This window comes from Triturus cristatus, chromosome 4_1 (genome assembly GCF_964204655.1).
Source record: "Triturus cristatus chromosome 4_1, aTriCri1.1, whole genome shotgun sequence".
NCBI lineage: Eukaryota > Metazoa > Chordata > Amphibia > Caudata > Salamandridae > Triturus > Triturus cristatus.
In genome coordinates, this window is record NC_140585.1 from 880,186,474 (window position 1) to 880,203,586 (window position 17,113).

Genomic DNA, 17,113 nt, shown 5'->3' on the forward strand with positions numbered 1-17,113 from the left:
AGCGCAGCAACAGGGGTTATGGGCCGTCGGCGGGTGCCAGGCTGAGCACACTTTCGTCTGTAAGGTGTACAACCTGCGCACCACAGTGGTGGCCTAACTGTGGTCATTATTAACAACACAAATACACACATAATTGGAGCTCTGGTGTGGGAAATCGCCGGGCCCTGACGCGCCCTTCTAACCCTAACCCAAAGCACCCCCATAACCTCGGTAAAACTCGCAGCCCGCGTGGTTGCGTGGGTAGGGGGGTGATATTTGCGCTTATCTGCATGCCGGAGGGAGCAGAGACTCGCGCACAAATTACCAACTTGGTTAGGAATCGAACCCACCCCGTCTGGCAACCATTACTGTAGGCCAGCTAATCTCCCAGACGGGCAGGCACAGAGCCCCGCTGTCCTGCTACCGCGCCGGCTCTCCGCATGGTGATCTCCCCGCCTGGTGGGGGGGGGGGGTGTGGGGGCGCCTGCCCCTCCGATCATAGGGGACCAAAGATAAGAATAACGTTGATTACAATGCCCCCATGCATAACCCACGGGGTCTGAGCTCGCGCTGCTTCCCCATAGCCAATTAGCGGAGGGAGGGGGGATTGTCACTGGCAAACCACGGACCTTCCAAGCTGCGCAAGGTGGTCGACCCCACGAAAATCCGCCCCACCGCAGGTCACTAGTAAGCTGAGAGAGGGACTAGGTGGCGTAGGGGGCCTCTTGCTGCCCCCCCTGCATGTGCACTGCCTAGCTCATGGCACTGCCGGGGAGAGGGCCTCACGGCCCCGCCTGCCTCCCTACCCCACCAGGGCCGGCCCCTCGACATCCTACCCTGGTCTAGGTCCTCTCCTTGGGGACATTGTTACAGTTTGGCCGGCACATCGCCTGTTTTATACATGCGGGGGAAGGGGCTCTGGTCAAATGCCCCGAGGTGCGTCCGGGACTCTGCTCGGAAGCAGGCGCACCACCGGCTGCCCTTATCTCGCCAGTCGCGATGAATGAGGAACCCGCCACCCCAGTCGCGCAAGGCCATAGCGTGGCCGCTGAGATCACCCCCTGGTGAGCAGACAACAAAGGCCAGCCGCCTAACTGTTGCTGGTAGGGTGACCAACTGGCATTGGTGCAAATTCAGGACGGAGAGTGTAAAAATTCAGGACAAAGGGTCAAAATTCAGGACACAAATTCAGGACAGGAGGTCAAAATTCAGGACAAAACTTCAGGACAATAGATACATTTTACAGACACATCAGAGGAGGTCGCGCAATAGTATATAAGTAAGCCCACATATTCAACCATTTGCAAACCTATCCATCATGTATCCTTCCATTTATCATTATACTCATCCATCCCTTCATCCATCCTTTCACTCATCCATCCATCATCCATCCACCCTTTCACCCTATCCATCTGTACACTAATCCATCCACTCTTCTACCCATCCATCCATTCACTCATCCATCCAGCCATTTACCCTTTTACCCATCCAGCCATCCTTTCACTTACTCATCCATCCACCCAGTCACTCATCCTTCCACCCACCCATCCACCCTTTCAGTCATCCATCCATTCTCCCTTTCTCTCTCCATCGTCCCTTTCACTTAGCCATCCTTCCTTCCTTCCATCCATCCACCCATCCATCTACTCATCCACTCATGAATCCATCCATTAACCCTATCACTCATCCATCCTTTCTCTCATCCATCTATCCTTTCACTCCTTCACTCATCTATTCATCCTTTTGTCCATCTACCCTCCCTTTCACTCACTCATCCATCCTTACATCCACCCTTTCACTCATTCGTCCATCCATTCACCCTTGCACGTATCAATTCATCAATCCATCTATCATTTCACTCATCCATCCACCCACTCACTCATCCATCCTTTCACTCATCCATCCTTTCACTCATCCATCCTTTCACTCATCCATCCACCCTTTTACCCATCCAGCTACCCTTCCACCCATACATCCAGCTATTTACCTTTTCTCTCATCCATCCTTCCACTCACTCATCAATCCATCCATCCTCTCTCATTCTCCATCTATTCAATCTTTCATTCACACATTCACCCTTTCACTAATTCATCCAGCCATCCACCCATCCCTTCACTTACTCACTCGCCCACCTTTCCATATTAATTTTGAGCTGAGCCTTTTTGAGAAGAGGCCCATCAAGAACTTCACCCTCGCTGCAGGAGCCATTCCAGGACTGGGGCAGAAGCCACCCAGGGCGGAGACAGGATCCACCACAGGGGGGACAGGAGCCATCACAGACAGGGGGGGGCAGGAGCCACCACATGGGAGGACAGGAGCCATCACTGGGGGGGGGGCAGGAGCCATCACAAGAGGGGGAACAGGATCCACCAGGGTGGGCACAGTGGTGGGCATGCAGTATTCAGGTATCATCCTGGCCCCTCCAGGGTGGGGGTAGGGCTCCTCAACCCCTCCTGGACAAGACAACGAGAGATGACAGGCTCTCTTTCCAAAATGTTAGTTTTGCCATCCCCCACACTGATGTACAGTACTTAAAGGAGATACTCCAAGAGAACTGATTTAACTGATTGTCCTCCATACTTTGTTAATCAGTGTGGGTGCGATTGTGCCATTTCTTTATTTTATTACATTATAGACTGCATGTTTGCAGAACCGAGGTTTGCTTACAATTTAGTGACAGTAATTAAGCTCTGTGAAGAGAACCACGTGCTGTCTCGGTGTAATCAGGGCTGGTTCTATGATGTTTGCTGCCCTGGGCAGAAAGGGAATGTGTGAGGCCCCTCTAAATTGCAGGGACATGAAGCATTCAGGGCTGTTTGCATCTGAATAGATGACCCTGCGCCTGAAGCTGCAGCCCCTTCCTCTCAGTCACCTTCAAGCACCTCTTAACAGCTCATCAAGAGCTGAAGGTGTGAGGGTTGCCATTCCGCTGTGCCGCTCCAATGCTGCTGGGGATCTGAGCTTTGGTACAGCATCGGAGTCAAGAAGGGAGGTGGGTGGAAGCTGTGCCGGTTTTAGGGTGGTACGACCGGTGCCCGGTTAAAATTACGGACAAATGGCGTCCGTTAAAGAATCCTTCACGGACAACGGACAGACGGCCGAAATTACGGACTGTCCGTGAAATTTACGGACGGTTGGTCACCCTAGTTGCTGGTAGGGTGACCAACCGTCCGTAAATTTCACGGACAGTCCGTAATTTCGGCCGTCTGTCCGTTGTCCGTGAAGGATTCTTTAACGGACGCCATTTGTCCGTAATTTTAACCGGGCACACCGGTCGCACCACCCTAAGCTGGCACAGCTTCCACCCACCTCCCTTCTTGACTCCGATCCTCTGATGCAGCACCAAAGCTCAGATCCCAGGCAGCATTGGGGAGGCGCAGCGTGATTGCAAACCTCACACCCTCCGCCCTTGATGAGCTGCTAAGAGGTGCTTGACGGAGACTGATAGGGAGGGGCTGCAGCTTCAGGGGCATCTATTCAGATGCAAACAGCCCGGAATGCGTCATGTCTCTGCAAATTAGAGGGGCCTCACACATTCCCTTTCTGCCCAGGGCCCCAAACACCCTAGAACCGGCCCTGATTGGTTCTCTTCACAGAGCTTAATTACTGTCAGTAAATTGTAAGCAAACCTCGGTTCTTCAAACATGCAGTGTATAATGTAATAAAATAAAGAAATGGCACAATCGCACCAACACTGATTAACAAAGTATGGAGGACAATCAGTTAAGTCAGTTCTCTTCCAGTATCTCTTTTAAGTACTGTACATCACAGTGGGGGTGGCAAAACTAACATTTTAGAAAGAGAGCCTGTCCTCTCGTTGTCTTGTCCAGGAGGGGGTGAGGAGCCCTACCCCACCCTGAAAGAGACCAAGATGATACTAGAATACTGCATGCCCACCCCTGTGCCCACGCTGGTGGATCCTGTTCCCCCTCCTGTGATGGGTCCTACCCTCCTCCCAGTGATGGCTCCTGCCCCCCCCCATGTGGTGGCTCCTGCCCCCCCCGCCTGTGATGGCTCCTGTCCCCCCCTGTGGTGGATACCGTCTCCGCCCTGGGTGGCTTCTGTCCCAGTCCTGGAATGGCTCCTGCAGCGAGGGTGAAGTTCTTGATGGGCCTCTTCTCAAAAAGGCTCAGCTCAAAATTAATATGAAAAGGTGAACGAGTGAGTAAGTGAAGGGATGGGTGGATGGCTGGATGAATTAGTGAAAGGGTGAATGGACGAATGAAAGATTGAATAGATGGCTGAGAGACGATGGATGGATTGATGAGTGAGTGCAAGGATGGATGAGAGAAAAGGTAAATAGCTGGATGTATGGGTGGAAGGGTAGCTGGATGGGCAAAAGGGTGGATGGATGAGTGAAAAGGTGGATGATGAGTGAGTGGGTGGATGGATGAGTGAAATGATGGATGGACTGATGAATTGATAAGTGCAAGGGTGAATGGATGGAGGGATGAGTGAAAGGCGGATATAAGGATGGATGAGTGAGTGAAAGGGAGGGTAGATGGACAAAAGGATGAATAGATGAGTGAAGGAGTGAAAGGATAGATGGATGAGAGAAAGGATGGATGAGTGATAGGGTCAATGGATGGATTCATGAGTGGACGAGTGGATGGGTGGGTGGGTGGATGGATGGAAGGATGGCTAAGTAAAAGGGTCGATGGAGAGAGAAAGGGAGGATGGATGGATGACTGAAAGGGTGGAAGGATGAGTGACTGGGTGGATGGATGAGTAAGTGAAAGGATTGCTGGATGGGTGAAAGGGTAAATGGCTGGATGGATGAGTGAATCGATGGATGGGTAGAAGAGTGGATGGATGAGTGTACAGATGGATAGGGTGAAAGGGTGGATGGATGGATAACGGATGGATGGATGAAGGGATGGATGAGTGTAATGATAGATGGAAGGATACATGATGGATAGGTATGCAAATGGTTGAATATGTTTGGACATGGCTGGGCTTACTTATATACTATTGCGCCACCTCCTCTGATGAGTCTGTAAAACTTACCTATTGTCCTGACGTTTTGTCCTGAATTTTGACCTCCTGTCCTGATTTTGTGTCCTGAATTTTGACCCTTTGTCCTGAATTTTTACACTCACCGTCCTGAATTTGCACCAATGCCAGTTGGTCACCCTAGTTGCTGGCCGCGTGGAAGAGAGGGGTGGGGCTCGGATGAGGAAGGACAGATCACCTGAACTCGAGAGACAAAATTATTGCTGGGGAAAGCGAGCGAGGTGAGGCTAGCTGGGAGCCATGCTTGACGCACGCCCGCCCCCTTGCTCAGGGGACATGGTCGACCCACGTTGTGCCCCCGGCTGCATGCGCGAGGCCTCTGTCGTCCCACCGCAAGGCCAACCCTGGCAGCCCAGGGCCACACTCTGTGGCGGCTAAAATGCCTTGAAGGATTCCCCTCCGTGGCACCACGCTCCGCTGAGCAGGACCGACAGCCAGAGAAGGGCAGTGGGAGTATCTCCACTGCATGGTGTAAGGTGGGCCGTAGCTGAACCGACGAGAGCTCCGATGTCCATGCCCTGCCAGATGGAATGCTCGTCGCTTGAAGTCTGTCCAGCACTTCCTCTTTTTGTTGAGGAGTCAAGGTTGTGGGGAGGAAGCATACGTTCTTCTCGCCTCTGCCCAACTTCCGGGACTACCCACAAGCGCGTCGGACTCTTGAAGCAGCTTACATAGTGTCAGATGGGTGGGGTAGCACACTTCAGCCTGAGCACTAAAAAGCACGGGTGATGGTTAAAAAAGGTTAGTGCATCATGTGGAGTGACCCCAAGTAAGATCTGTTTTTCCATTAAAGGTAAACAAAATATTAAAACATCACAAGGAATGTCACATACAATCGACGATTCTCTATACCAACCGGGAGCTCTTGTTTCTTTTTTACATAATTTATTACATCATTTTTCTTTGAGGTGGGGCTGAAATACTAATATTGCGAAATTCAAGACAAGTGTGAAGTTTTAGGCCCACGCAGAAGGAGTATTAAGTTTATTTAGGACAAAAAGTACACAACTGGCCCTACAGACAAAGTCCAACTGACCATCCCCGGGATTCTACGTTTCCATAGCAACATTAAGAATGTCATTACATACGTTAAAACATTAGGAATGCCCCCTCCCTCAGAGAACACAACATAAAGTACGTGACGTAAGAGGCGAGAATTCGTCTTCATGCTACTACAGGGTAGCAAAAGTGAAAAGAGAAGCAGTTGTACTTTACACTCATGTTAGCTACTACAATTCTAAGGCGTTTCATTCTAGAGACACAACGAACAGACCTATAGCCAAATAGGTTTTGAACGACAAAGCAAACAGGTTTGGCCTTTGTGTAGTGATGCACAGAGTATCCATACACCCAGCAATATACATCACGCACGTGTGAACACATACAGAAACAAGCATTTGCAATGCAATAGGTCTTGCATTTATGCGACTTTAAGCTATTGGCATTCTGAATGAATATGCCTTTTATTTATGTTTTAAAAACTAAAATAAAAGGCATTATCATTTACAATGTCAATGGCTTTAACTCGCGTAAATGCAAGACCTATTGAATTGCAAATGCTTGTTTGGTATGTAAGCACTTCTTTTGGAAGTTTCTTAAAGACTTCCTTTACTCCATCACTTGCCAGGTTCTTTAGGTATTTGATTATTTTCATGTCTTTTGTCTCCTCTAGTTTCTTAATGATGTCAAATGTTTCCATCCATTCCACCCATTAGTGCCAACATTTTGTTCCTTTGCTGTGTCAAATGCTGGCAGTGGTTTCAGGAAGGAGGCAGCTTCATATTTCATTCTTTTGTCTCGGTACATGCGTCTGAGGGATTTGGCTAATCTTGGCTGTGGCTATTCACATGTTATTGCAGGGTGATTTTCTTTCCTGCTTTTGCTTGGGCCGATCGTCAACTCACTCCCCCCTTCAGATTTCCCGGAGCTTTAGTACTGTTCTGCCCCTTCGAGGTTTGTTGTGGTTTGCCTGACTGCACTGTTGTGTGTTTTGCCCTCTTGAATTTGTGTAGTTTCTCTGGGCTGTTTTTTTTATGCTCACCTTCCCAGAGGAACTGCACTCCTGGTTTTGTTGATCATACCTTGGAGCACTGTGCAGGACCTCAGTACAAAAGCTCTTGGTTCCTCCCTTTTTGCAGCTTTCTTTGTTCTACCCTCTTAATTTTTTTTCAGTTCCCTCTGGGGCTGTGTTCGTCTCGTACTTTGAACATTTATTTGTTCCCCAAAATAGCCGCACCCATCGTTTGCACATGGACCTGGTGCATCCCTCAATCTGGGCTGTGGAGGTGTCTGAGAACGCGTTCTCTTTCTGGCTCCACGTAATAATGATTGCACACCTCTCGAGGCTCTGTGTTGCCCTCACACGGGCTGCTGAGGACTTGCTGCACTCCATTGAGGATTACCGTCTTCATGGACAAGAGCGATAGGGGGGTTCACTGTCCTTTGCTGACTGCAGGCGGGCACAGCTGCTATGAGTCTTACTGGGGGCTTTGCAGGTGTGCTTTTGTGGACTCTGGGTGGCTGGACAGAGTCCTTAACCCTGACGTTCAGGTTTTAGTAAATGAAGATTCTTGTAGTCGCTGACTGGCAGGCTCTGACTCTCTGGCGGGGCAGTCTGCAGTCGTGCTCTCACTGTGAGCTGCTTACCACTCCTCCATTGCCAGTAGTCATGTACTGCTGGTGGGACACTAACAACGAGGCCAAGAGGCTATGTGAGGTAGAAGCAGTCACTCTTTATTTCATATCCGATCCAGTCCGGAAGCATGCAACCTTGGTGAGTGAGGTCTGGTGCAATCTAAAAAGGATGCCCCAGTGATCTAACAGTGCCCACTGATACACAATGGGATACTGTGGCATAGCGGACCTGTATCATATTTTACTTTGTTTTACCCAATAGAAAACCTGTGGATGCACCCGGGCTAGGTGGGGTAGAAAATGGGTTAACCTCTATGACGCTCACTGAGACCCAGAAAAACATGCTGGCAGTAGGATGTCAGGCCAAGAGTTCAATAGAACTGGCACCTTGCAGAGGCACTCTTGAGTTCTGACTTCTGGCCCCTATGTGTCCCTTATAGGCTCTTGCTGGATAGTTAAACTCAATAGTACTGCTGCTGGCTCTCTAAAGCTCTCCAGAGCAGGCAGATCTAGGATCTGGCTGAAATGCACATCCACAGTCTCCCGAGAAGGGCTGGCCAAGGATTTTGCAAAGCGCCTCTGGTGCACTCATCAGTCAGAATGAAAATCACCTGAGGCATAGGATCTAGTAACAAATCACCTCAGTCTTAATATCTATTAACAAATCACCTCAGGCATAATTTCTAGCAACAAATCACCTCGGGCATAAGATTTAGTAACAAATCACTTCAGGCTTAATTTCTAACAACAAATTGCCTCAGGCATAACATCTAGTAACAAATCACCTCAGACATAAGGTCTAGTAACAAATCACCTCAGGCATAGGATCTAGTAACAAATCACCTCAATCATAATATCTAGTAACAAATCACCGCAGTCATAATATGTTGTAACAAATCACCTCAGGCATAAGATCTAGTAACAAATCACCTCAGGCAGAAGATCTTGTAACAAATCACCTCAGGCTTAAAATCTAGTAACAAATCACCTCAGGCATAATATTTAGTAACAAATCACTTCAGGCTTTATATCTAACAACAAATGACCTCAGGCATAACATCTAGTAACAAATCACCTCAGTCTTAATATCTAGCAACAAATCACCCCAGGCTTAAAATCTAGGAACAAATCACCTCAGGCAGAAGATCTAGTAACAAATCACCTCAGACATCAGATCTAGTAACAAATCACCTCAATCATAATATCTAGTAACAAATCACCGCAGTCATAATATGTTGTAACAAATCACCTCAGGCATAAGATCGAGTAACAAATCACCTCAGGCAGAAGATCTTGTAACAAATCACCTTAGGCTTAAAATCTAGTAACAAATCACCTCAGGCATAAGATTTAGTAACCAATCACTTCAGGCTTTATATCTAACAACAAATGACCTCAAGCATAACATCTAGTAACAAATCACCTCAGGCTTAATATCTAGCAACAAATCACCTCAGGCTTAAAATCTAGTAACAAATCACCTCAGGCATAAGATCTTGTAGCAAATCACCTCAGGCTGAATATCAAGTAACAATTGAAATCACATCAGTCATAATATCAGTTACCAAACTACCCCAGACAAAATGCTGAGTGCCGTACTATGTAAACCGCCTCATGCACGCTCAAAGATTCAGTAAACCTTTAATGAAAAGTCCTCAAATTCAATTTCAACAATTGTAGAGGGCATTCTTTAAAAAAAAATCTAAATACTTCCACTCCTAAAATTATAGGGGTAAATGATTTCCATGATATAATGATATAGAAAGTGTGGTCCAAGTGGAATCCCTTTTATATCAATTGTGATTGAAAATTAACAGCAATGCTTGAAAGCCTGAGGTGCTTGCTCCTTCTCTTGTGGCGGGGCGGGCATGGGCCACAGTAGCCCAAGTGTTTGAGTGTGGCATAGGGCATTGATGGAGCTGTGCATGGACCCTGGCCTCCACCAATAAACAGGTAACAATGGCTCCCATGCCAAACAGACCTTCTTTGTAATAAGACCTGGAACAAATTAAACAAGGGACCATGGCTCCCATTCCAAACAGCTCTTCTGGAGAACAAGTTCTGGAACACAGTCCCTCGGGTCCTCGTGCAGAGTGAGTGCAGCGCTACTAGCCACGCTGTAGTGTGTCCTCCTGGGCCCTTCTGCATAGTCTGCCCATACGTGGTGCTGCAGCGCACACTCCTAGATCCCTACCGTTGAGTGTGTCTAGGCACCTCTGCAATGCTTGCCCTTTATAGAGTGTGCTCCTAAGCCGAGCTACGGTGCATGTCCTGGGTCATTCTGCAGAGTACAAGTTGCGCTGCTGTACATACCCCTGGGCCCTGCTGTAGAGTGGTGTGCCCATAAACCGCCCTACAGTGCTCCCCTGGGTCATTCTGCAGAGTATAAGAGGCACCGCAGGGCCCCTGGGCGCCCGCTGTAGTATGCCCATACACCCTGGGTCATTCTGCAGTGCTTACCTTGGGCCCTGCCAGACAGTGCGTCCCTAAGGCGCTGCTACTGTGCGCGCGCCTCTGGCCGTATGAAGGTTGTTCCCTGAGTGCTGCTGCGAAGTTCGCCCCCTGAGCACCGATGACCCCGACCCAAGTAAAGTTTCATAGAGAATCTACTCCGATAGGTGACCTTGAAGCCAGCTGTCTGCACATGCGAGCAGATAAAAACCATCTGTGGCAGTAAAAAAGAACATTAACTGCAGGAAGGTTGTTAAAGCCAACCTGTAACAGGGTGGATGGGAATCTCCCCTTTGGGAGAGACAACTCCAAACTCAGGCTGCTGCTGATCCGGGCACACAGAAGGCTCTAGGCTGCGGAAACAGCCAAAAAACTGCATGACTTGAATCTACATGGAATCGACCAAGACCCCCAGAATCCATGCTTTGTGTCTCACACCGCCCTTCCCAGGCGGCTCCTGGCTTTTTATTAACTCGTGTATTTATTTAGGTGCCAGATGTAGGCCAGCGTGCCACCGTAGGGTACTTCAGAGCTCTTTGAAACTCACAGGAATGCAAAAAGTACAATTGTTGGATCTGGAAACTGCTACCAGATACAGTAAAGCTGGTGTGACGCTCATGGAAGTAGAGCAGATACCCACCGTTTTTTAAGGCTTTTAAAGCTGTATGTTGTTTTTAAGAACTCACTTTTTCTCCACCAACAGCAATCTACTCCACATCCCAAAACACACAGCAGCTCAAAAGGTGGACTCTGCCTTTCTGGTTTAGAGACGCGAGCTTTGCAAAGTGATCCACATCTAATTAAACCATCAAGCCATTAGGCAGAATCTGGAAATGAGTCTGCTGCAAAAGAAAGCGCCTGGAGGCAATTCAGTGTCAGTGTTCGATTTAGTATCTCCTCGAGTTGGAGACAGCTCAGCGCGCTTGTTGGTTTGGCCGTCCTGGCCAAACTGACATGTGCACTGATAGCAGTGCCCACCACTCCATCTCATGACTGCCCCCGCGATAGCCCCGCCGCAAGACTCGCATGGCTTTTAGAACTTGAAAAATAAAACGATAATAAACCTGTTTTATTATCGTTTTATTTTTCAAGTTATGAGGCTGGCGGGGTGGGTGACCCTCCTCCGCCGTAGCGGAGGAGCCACCACTGATCAGGCCTCACTTCCTTCCTATCAAACTTCACTCCCCATCAGACCTCGCGCCTCCTCATCAGACTTCTCTACTTCCCCATCAGGTCTCTCTTCACTCCCATCGGGTCTCTGTTTGACCCCATCAGCCCTCCTTTCTTCCCCTTTCAGAATTTCATTCCTTCCCATCAGATCTTCATTGCTTCCCATTAGACATCTCTTCTTCGCCACTAGACCTCCCTTCGCCCACCATCAGACTGCCCATTCCTTGCTATCAAGCCTCCATTCGTCCACCATCAGCCCACCCATTCCTTCCCTTCAAGTCTCCATTCGTACACCATCAGACCGCCCATTCCTTCCCATCAAACCTCGATTCACCCACCATCAGACCGCCCATTCCTTCCCATCAAGCCTCCATTCGTCCACCATCAGACCGCCCATTCCTTCCCATCAAGCCTCCATTTGTCCACCATCACACCGCCCATTCCTTCCCATCAAACCTTCATTCGTCCTCCATCAGACCACCAATCACTTCCCATCAAGCCACCCTTCCTCCCATCAGAACTCCATTAATTCCAATCAGACAAAACTTCTTTACCATTGGACTACACTCTCTTTCACCACCAGATTTCACTGCTTTCTTCGTCAACCTCTATTCCTCCCTATCAGATCTCGATTCATCCCTGTCAGATCTCCACTCCTCCCCATAAAACCACCTTTCCTTCCCAACAGACATACCTTCCTTCTACACAGACTTCCTCCCTGGTCCCAGCACCTCTCATCCTCCCCACCTGATCTTGCTTCCTCCTCGTTAGACCTCCCTTCCCTTCTATCAGACCTCTAAATTCTTCCCCATCTGACCTCAATTCCTCCCCACCACTAAAAGTGACTTCTGCTTCAGTAGACCTCACTTGATCTCACATTTTCTGTTTTAGAATCTACTTCTTCATCACCGGACCTCATACATCCTCACAAGGAGGGAGCCTGAAGTGATTTACTCTTCTTAGCCAATCCAGCCCTCCGAGGCACTGTCCAGTGGCGGCTCCTCTGCTAAGGCCGAGGAGCGGCGCCCCACTGCTTCAGCTGCAGGCTGAATACAAAAAATAAAATGAGAATAAAGTTCGTTATTCTCATTTTGTTTTTTGTACTCAACTTGCAGCTAAAGCCAGATAGGCAGGATTGGGCTCCCTGCATCACAGGGGGAGGAGTGGTGACAGCACCTAAAGTGCGCATGACGCTGTGGCTGGCCGTCTCGGGCCGGCCAAAGCGTCATGGGCACTCTGCATGTTCTCCACCCACATGCACAGCCTGACAGCCCCTGTCTGAGCGCCGAACCCCAGACACATATTCCCTCAGTCCCTATTTTACCAGCCCATAGATCGTTGGACATGCAGGGTAACACCCTCCCAAAATCAACCCTGGATGAAATACTGAAACCAGACTTTAGAGGGTGTGACTAGAATAGGACATGGTGGGTCACAGCAGCCCACCATGCTCTCAAAGCAGGTTCCTATACTTCAGCCTAACGTGGAAATGCCAAAGTGTCAGATTGGCCAGTGCGAGCCACCACTGCATAGGAGCCCATAATGGTGACCGCTAACAATACCACTGTCAACCCTTCTTGGAGATGACGTTGATCTACTGCTTCCCTTCTTCCTCTCCCACTCTCCTCCCTTCGAGGTGGGCTAGCCACTAAAAGCTCGAGCCAGGCTTGCGCCTGAAGCCTGGCTCTGGCTCGTCTAGAGGTACTATGGAAGCTCGAGGCCATAAGAGTTGCGTTTTCATGTGGCTTCTTCCCCCCTCCCTCTACCCGGGGTGTGGTGTTCTGGCCAGAGCTGGTGACTATGGAACGCGGGAACAGATTTGAGTATTGCGTCAGCTAAACATTCTGGGTAAATCACTTGACCTCCCCATGCCTATAAACAATGCAAATGGCCTTCTGTAATGTAACTGGTGCTCATGGAAGGGGCTCCAATACCTTCGGGTTGAGTTTGCCCTGTACTGCAGAAGAACGCACTAAGAGATAAAAGCAATGCCTTAACATAAGGAAAGACAAATAGATGCCCATTTACTGGCTGAGTTGTACAGGGTGAAACCAGAAAACCTGGATAAATCGTGGCTTCCTTGCTTAAATTGTGTGATCTCAGGCAAATATTTTATTTCGCCAAAACTTTCTTCATTATCACATATGAAAACACTTTCAAATATGTGAGTTCAGACTAAGAGTTATACAAAACTATCACTCTTAATAAGAACTTCTCAGTACAGTGCTACAATGTGCCCAATTAACCTCAAAGCTTCCACGTGCTAAAGAAATAAACATTTTGGAACTTTGAAGAGACTTTATCGTATTTGAGGTCGTTTGTTGCATGATTCACATGACACATTTTTTCAGGGCGCGCGGCTAGTGCACGGGCTTTAAGATCCGACCCAAAGCCGTGGCTCGGCTCTGGCTCGACTCTCACTGTTGATTTGTTGGCTCGCCCACCTCTATCCTCCCTTCCACCTCACCTCACCACCGATTGTCTTGTCACTTCCCACCTTCTCCTACCCTTCCGCACAGTTTGTTCCTCTGCCCCTTGCAGTTTAACTGGGCACCTGTTCAGACTTCGGAATTTACAGCCTCCTTAAACCCCAGGCTCCACTGTATGACGGCTCCAGCAGGCCTGTCACTGCCCACGCCTCATCCGGGGGCGCAATGCCTTTTGCAGTCCTTGCTAAAAGGTACTTAACCCCTCCATATACCTCACAGGGGCTGAGGTACTCCAGGTCTCCGGGTCGCCCACGAACTGTTTTTTTATTCAAGCGTGAGATCCATCAGCGCCCCCTGACCGGCTTACCTGCTCCGCTCCAGGACATACGTGTACCTCCCACCGGACTCTGCAGATGTGTGTAATGAAAATAGCAAGCAAAGGTCAAAGGTGAGGAGGGCATCATTAGAGGAAGCACCCTCCCCACCCCTCGGCCCTGGTGTGACAGGTCAGGAATCGGCCCCTCTTTCTTTGAAACTCTTTGCCGCGGGGTCGTGGGTAGAAAACATCAGATTTCTTTAACACCAGAGAAAGGTATTGTTGCACCACAGCAAAGTAGCTTTTTGGGCTCACGCACCTAAGACATTCGACCTCGTTTGGTAGGATGAAAGCGGAGTCCCTCTGGCCATTCGATACCGTGATGTCCGGTTTTCATAGTGGTTTATGCTGGCATTTGAAGTTGTTTTATGGGCTACCGTATTTTGCAGAACATCAAACTTAGGGGCATATTATCAAGCCAGGCGATAAAATTATCACCGCTTTAGCAGCAGAAAACTGCTGCTAAAACGGCGATAATGGGCTTGATAATATGCTCTATGGAATTCCAATTGACGCCCATGTTAGATGTGAAGGACATCTAACATGGGTTTCAATTGGAATTCCATAGAGCATATTATCAAGCCCATTAACGCCGTTTTAGCGGCAGTTTTCTGCCGCTAAAGCGGTGATAATTATATCACCTGTCTTGATAATATGCCCCTTAGACTCAAATGGCCCGATTTACCATATTGTCACCAGTGCAGTGCAGCAGCCGCAAATACTGCGCTGCGTGAGGAGAGAGCGAGAGAGCGCCATATTTACAGAAATATGGCACTGCCCTCCCCTCCTCCTAGCGCTTGCACAGTAATGTGCTGCAGCGCACCAAAGACACACCTTTGCACCATAGTGCAAGGGTGTCTTTGTGAGTCTAGCATAGGTTTTGTACTGGAAGGACAACATTCCAGTACGAAATACCATCCTGAGAGTCACTTTAAACATTTTCCCATTTTGCATGTGTGCTGTGCAGTGCAGCACACGTGCAAAGTCGGAAAAGAAAGCAGAAATGGAAGCACCACCCATGGCGCGCCCCCTTGTCGATAAGTAATGCAAAGCATAGCGCTGCTTTGCGCTGCTTTCGAGAGAGTTTCCAGCGCTAAACAAGTTTAGGACTGGAAAGTAAATTAGTTTAAAAAGATTTAGCATCGTTTTGTGTCACTTTTGTGATGCAAACACGGTGTGTAATCTTAGTAAATAGACCTCAAATAGGTTGAAGCAAAATGCCAAGGATCATCAAATTTGGGAAAAATGCAAAGCTCGGATTTAAACTACGTGCCTTCTAGACCACACCTCCTACCCGAACAGGCAGCAATGCACCTGTGATTGTTCAACATGCTTGTTTTCTTTGGCTGAGAAAGTCTCTTTTAAATTCAAACACATGACAAATAACTTTAAAAAGCTGCCAGGTATAGTACTGGAGCCAAGAAAGATAACTTTGTGCAAATATTTGAGAACCGAGACAACAGGTCAGAGATATAAATGCCACTTCACCAGCAGCATGTACAGAGCATGGCGGAATCTCAAAATGTGAAGCCAAGCAGTTATCAGACTTAGCAAAAACAAATGGTTTATTTTGAAAAAAGAGTAGAAGCTGATATAACATAACCTGTGCAAGTAGCCCTCAGGTGTTACAAATCTGTGAAGGAAGGAAGAACCAGCCATCATCTTGGGTACATCCAAGCCAGACAGCTCTGCTCTTCAGGAGAACTAGGTCAAAGCATACAAGGGATGGTTTCCACTTAACTGTGAAGGAGCCCAATTGCGATTCTCCTATTAACATGACCAGAGAATCTGGATTTCATTAAAGACACGGAGGCTAACATTATGCTTACACTTTTAATTGCGTCACCAGGACAGCCGCATACATCACAAAGGAAGTATTCCAAATAGAACATTAACCACAGTAAAAGGCATGAGCCCACAGTATTCTGCCTCTTTTAAATCGCGAAGAAAACAGGATAAGTTCGATAAAATCCTTTGAACTTAGTAAGTGAAGAGAAAACGTCTTGATGATGAAACGTAGGAAGTCACAGAAGGAAGGACACCGACGATGGAGAAGAAGGAAGAGACTCTAATCCAAAATTCTTTAGAGAGCATCTGCAAAAGAGAGAAAATTAGTGCAAGTATGACAAGAGCAAAAGACTGATGTCGAACAACAATGTATGAAAAACATAAGTCAGGTCAACAATAACAAGTCAAGTCAACCAAAATCTATAGAATTGAACAATAAACATTAGAATAACTTCTATAGAAGCATAACAACCTCCAAAGGGAAAGAGGAGAGGGGGATAATGTTAGCCTCCGTGTCTTTAATGAAATCCAGATTCTCTGGTCATGTTAATAGGAGAATCGCAATTTCATTACAAGACCGGAGGCTACCATTATGCTTGTTGGTAGCTTTGTAATACTACGTCAGACACATGCGGGATAGGTTTACAGTAATGATGAGCAAAGGTCCGAGCATTAGACCAATCAGCAGCCTTGAGGATATCATCCAACTTACCTCCGGACCAGAAAGACTTACTGGCCATAGCACCTCTGATAGAGTGTGGTTTAAAAATATTAAGGTCGATACCTGCTAGGTTTAACACAATCTTAACCCATCTAGAGATAGAACTAGAAGAAACAGGTTTGTGTGGTCTTACGAAAGAAATGAGCAACTGTGTCGCATTAAGAGGTCGAAGAGAATTCATTCTAGAATCGTATTCTTTCATACAATCAACCACGCATAGTTTGGGATAATCATCGAAATGAGGATAAAAGATAGAATTGGACATGGTCTTTGTTCTTCTGAAGAGTTCAAAGTTAACTCCAAACATGGTATAGGATCTATTATATATCTCCAAAGCTTTGACATCAGAGACTCTACGACAGGAAATTAAGCAAAGTAAAGTAGCCAGTTTAATAGAAAGTTTTTTATTGTCTAAGAGTGAATAAATAGGCCAATTAGAAAAAAGGTCAAGGATCAGGTTCACGTCCCAGAGGGATTGATATCTGGGTTTAGGAGGTCTTCTGAGTCTTATACTTTTAAGAACCCTGCAAACAATTGCGTTTTTACCAATAG

General features: G+C 47.7%; 1 protein-coding gene across 1 annotated transcript in view; it reads left to right on the plus strand.

Annotated features, from left to right (window-relative positions):
• Positions 1-17,113, plus strand: part of LOC146855701 (uncharacterized) — a 294,948-nt gene that overhangs the window by 95,641 nt on the left and 182,194 nt on the right. The window lies entirely within an intron of this gene.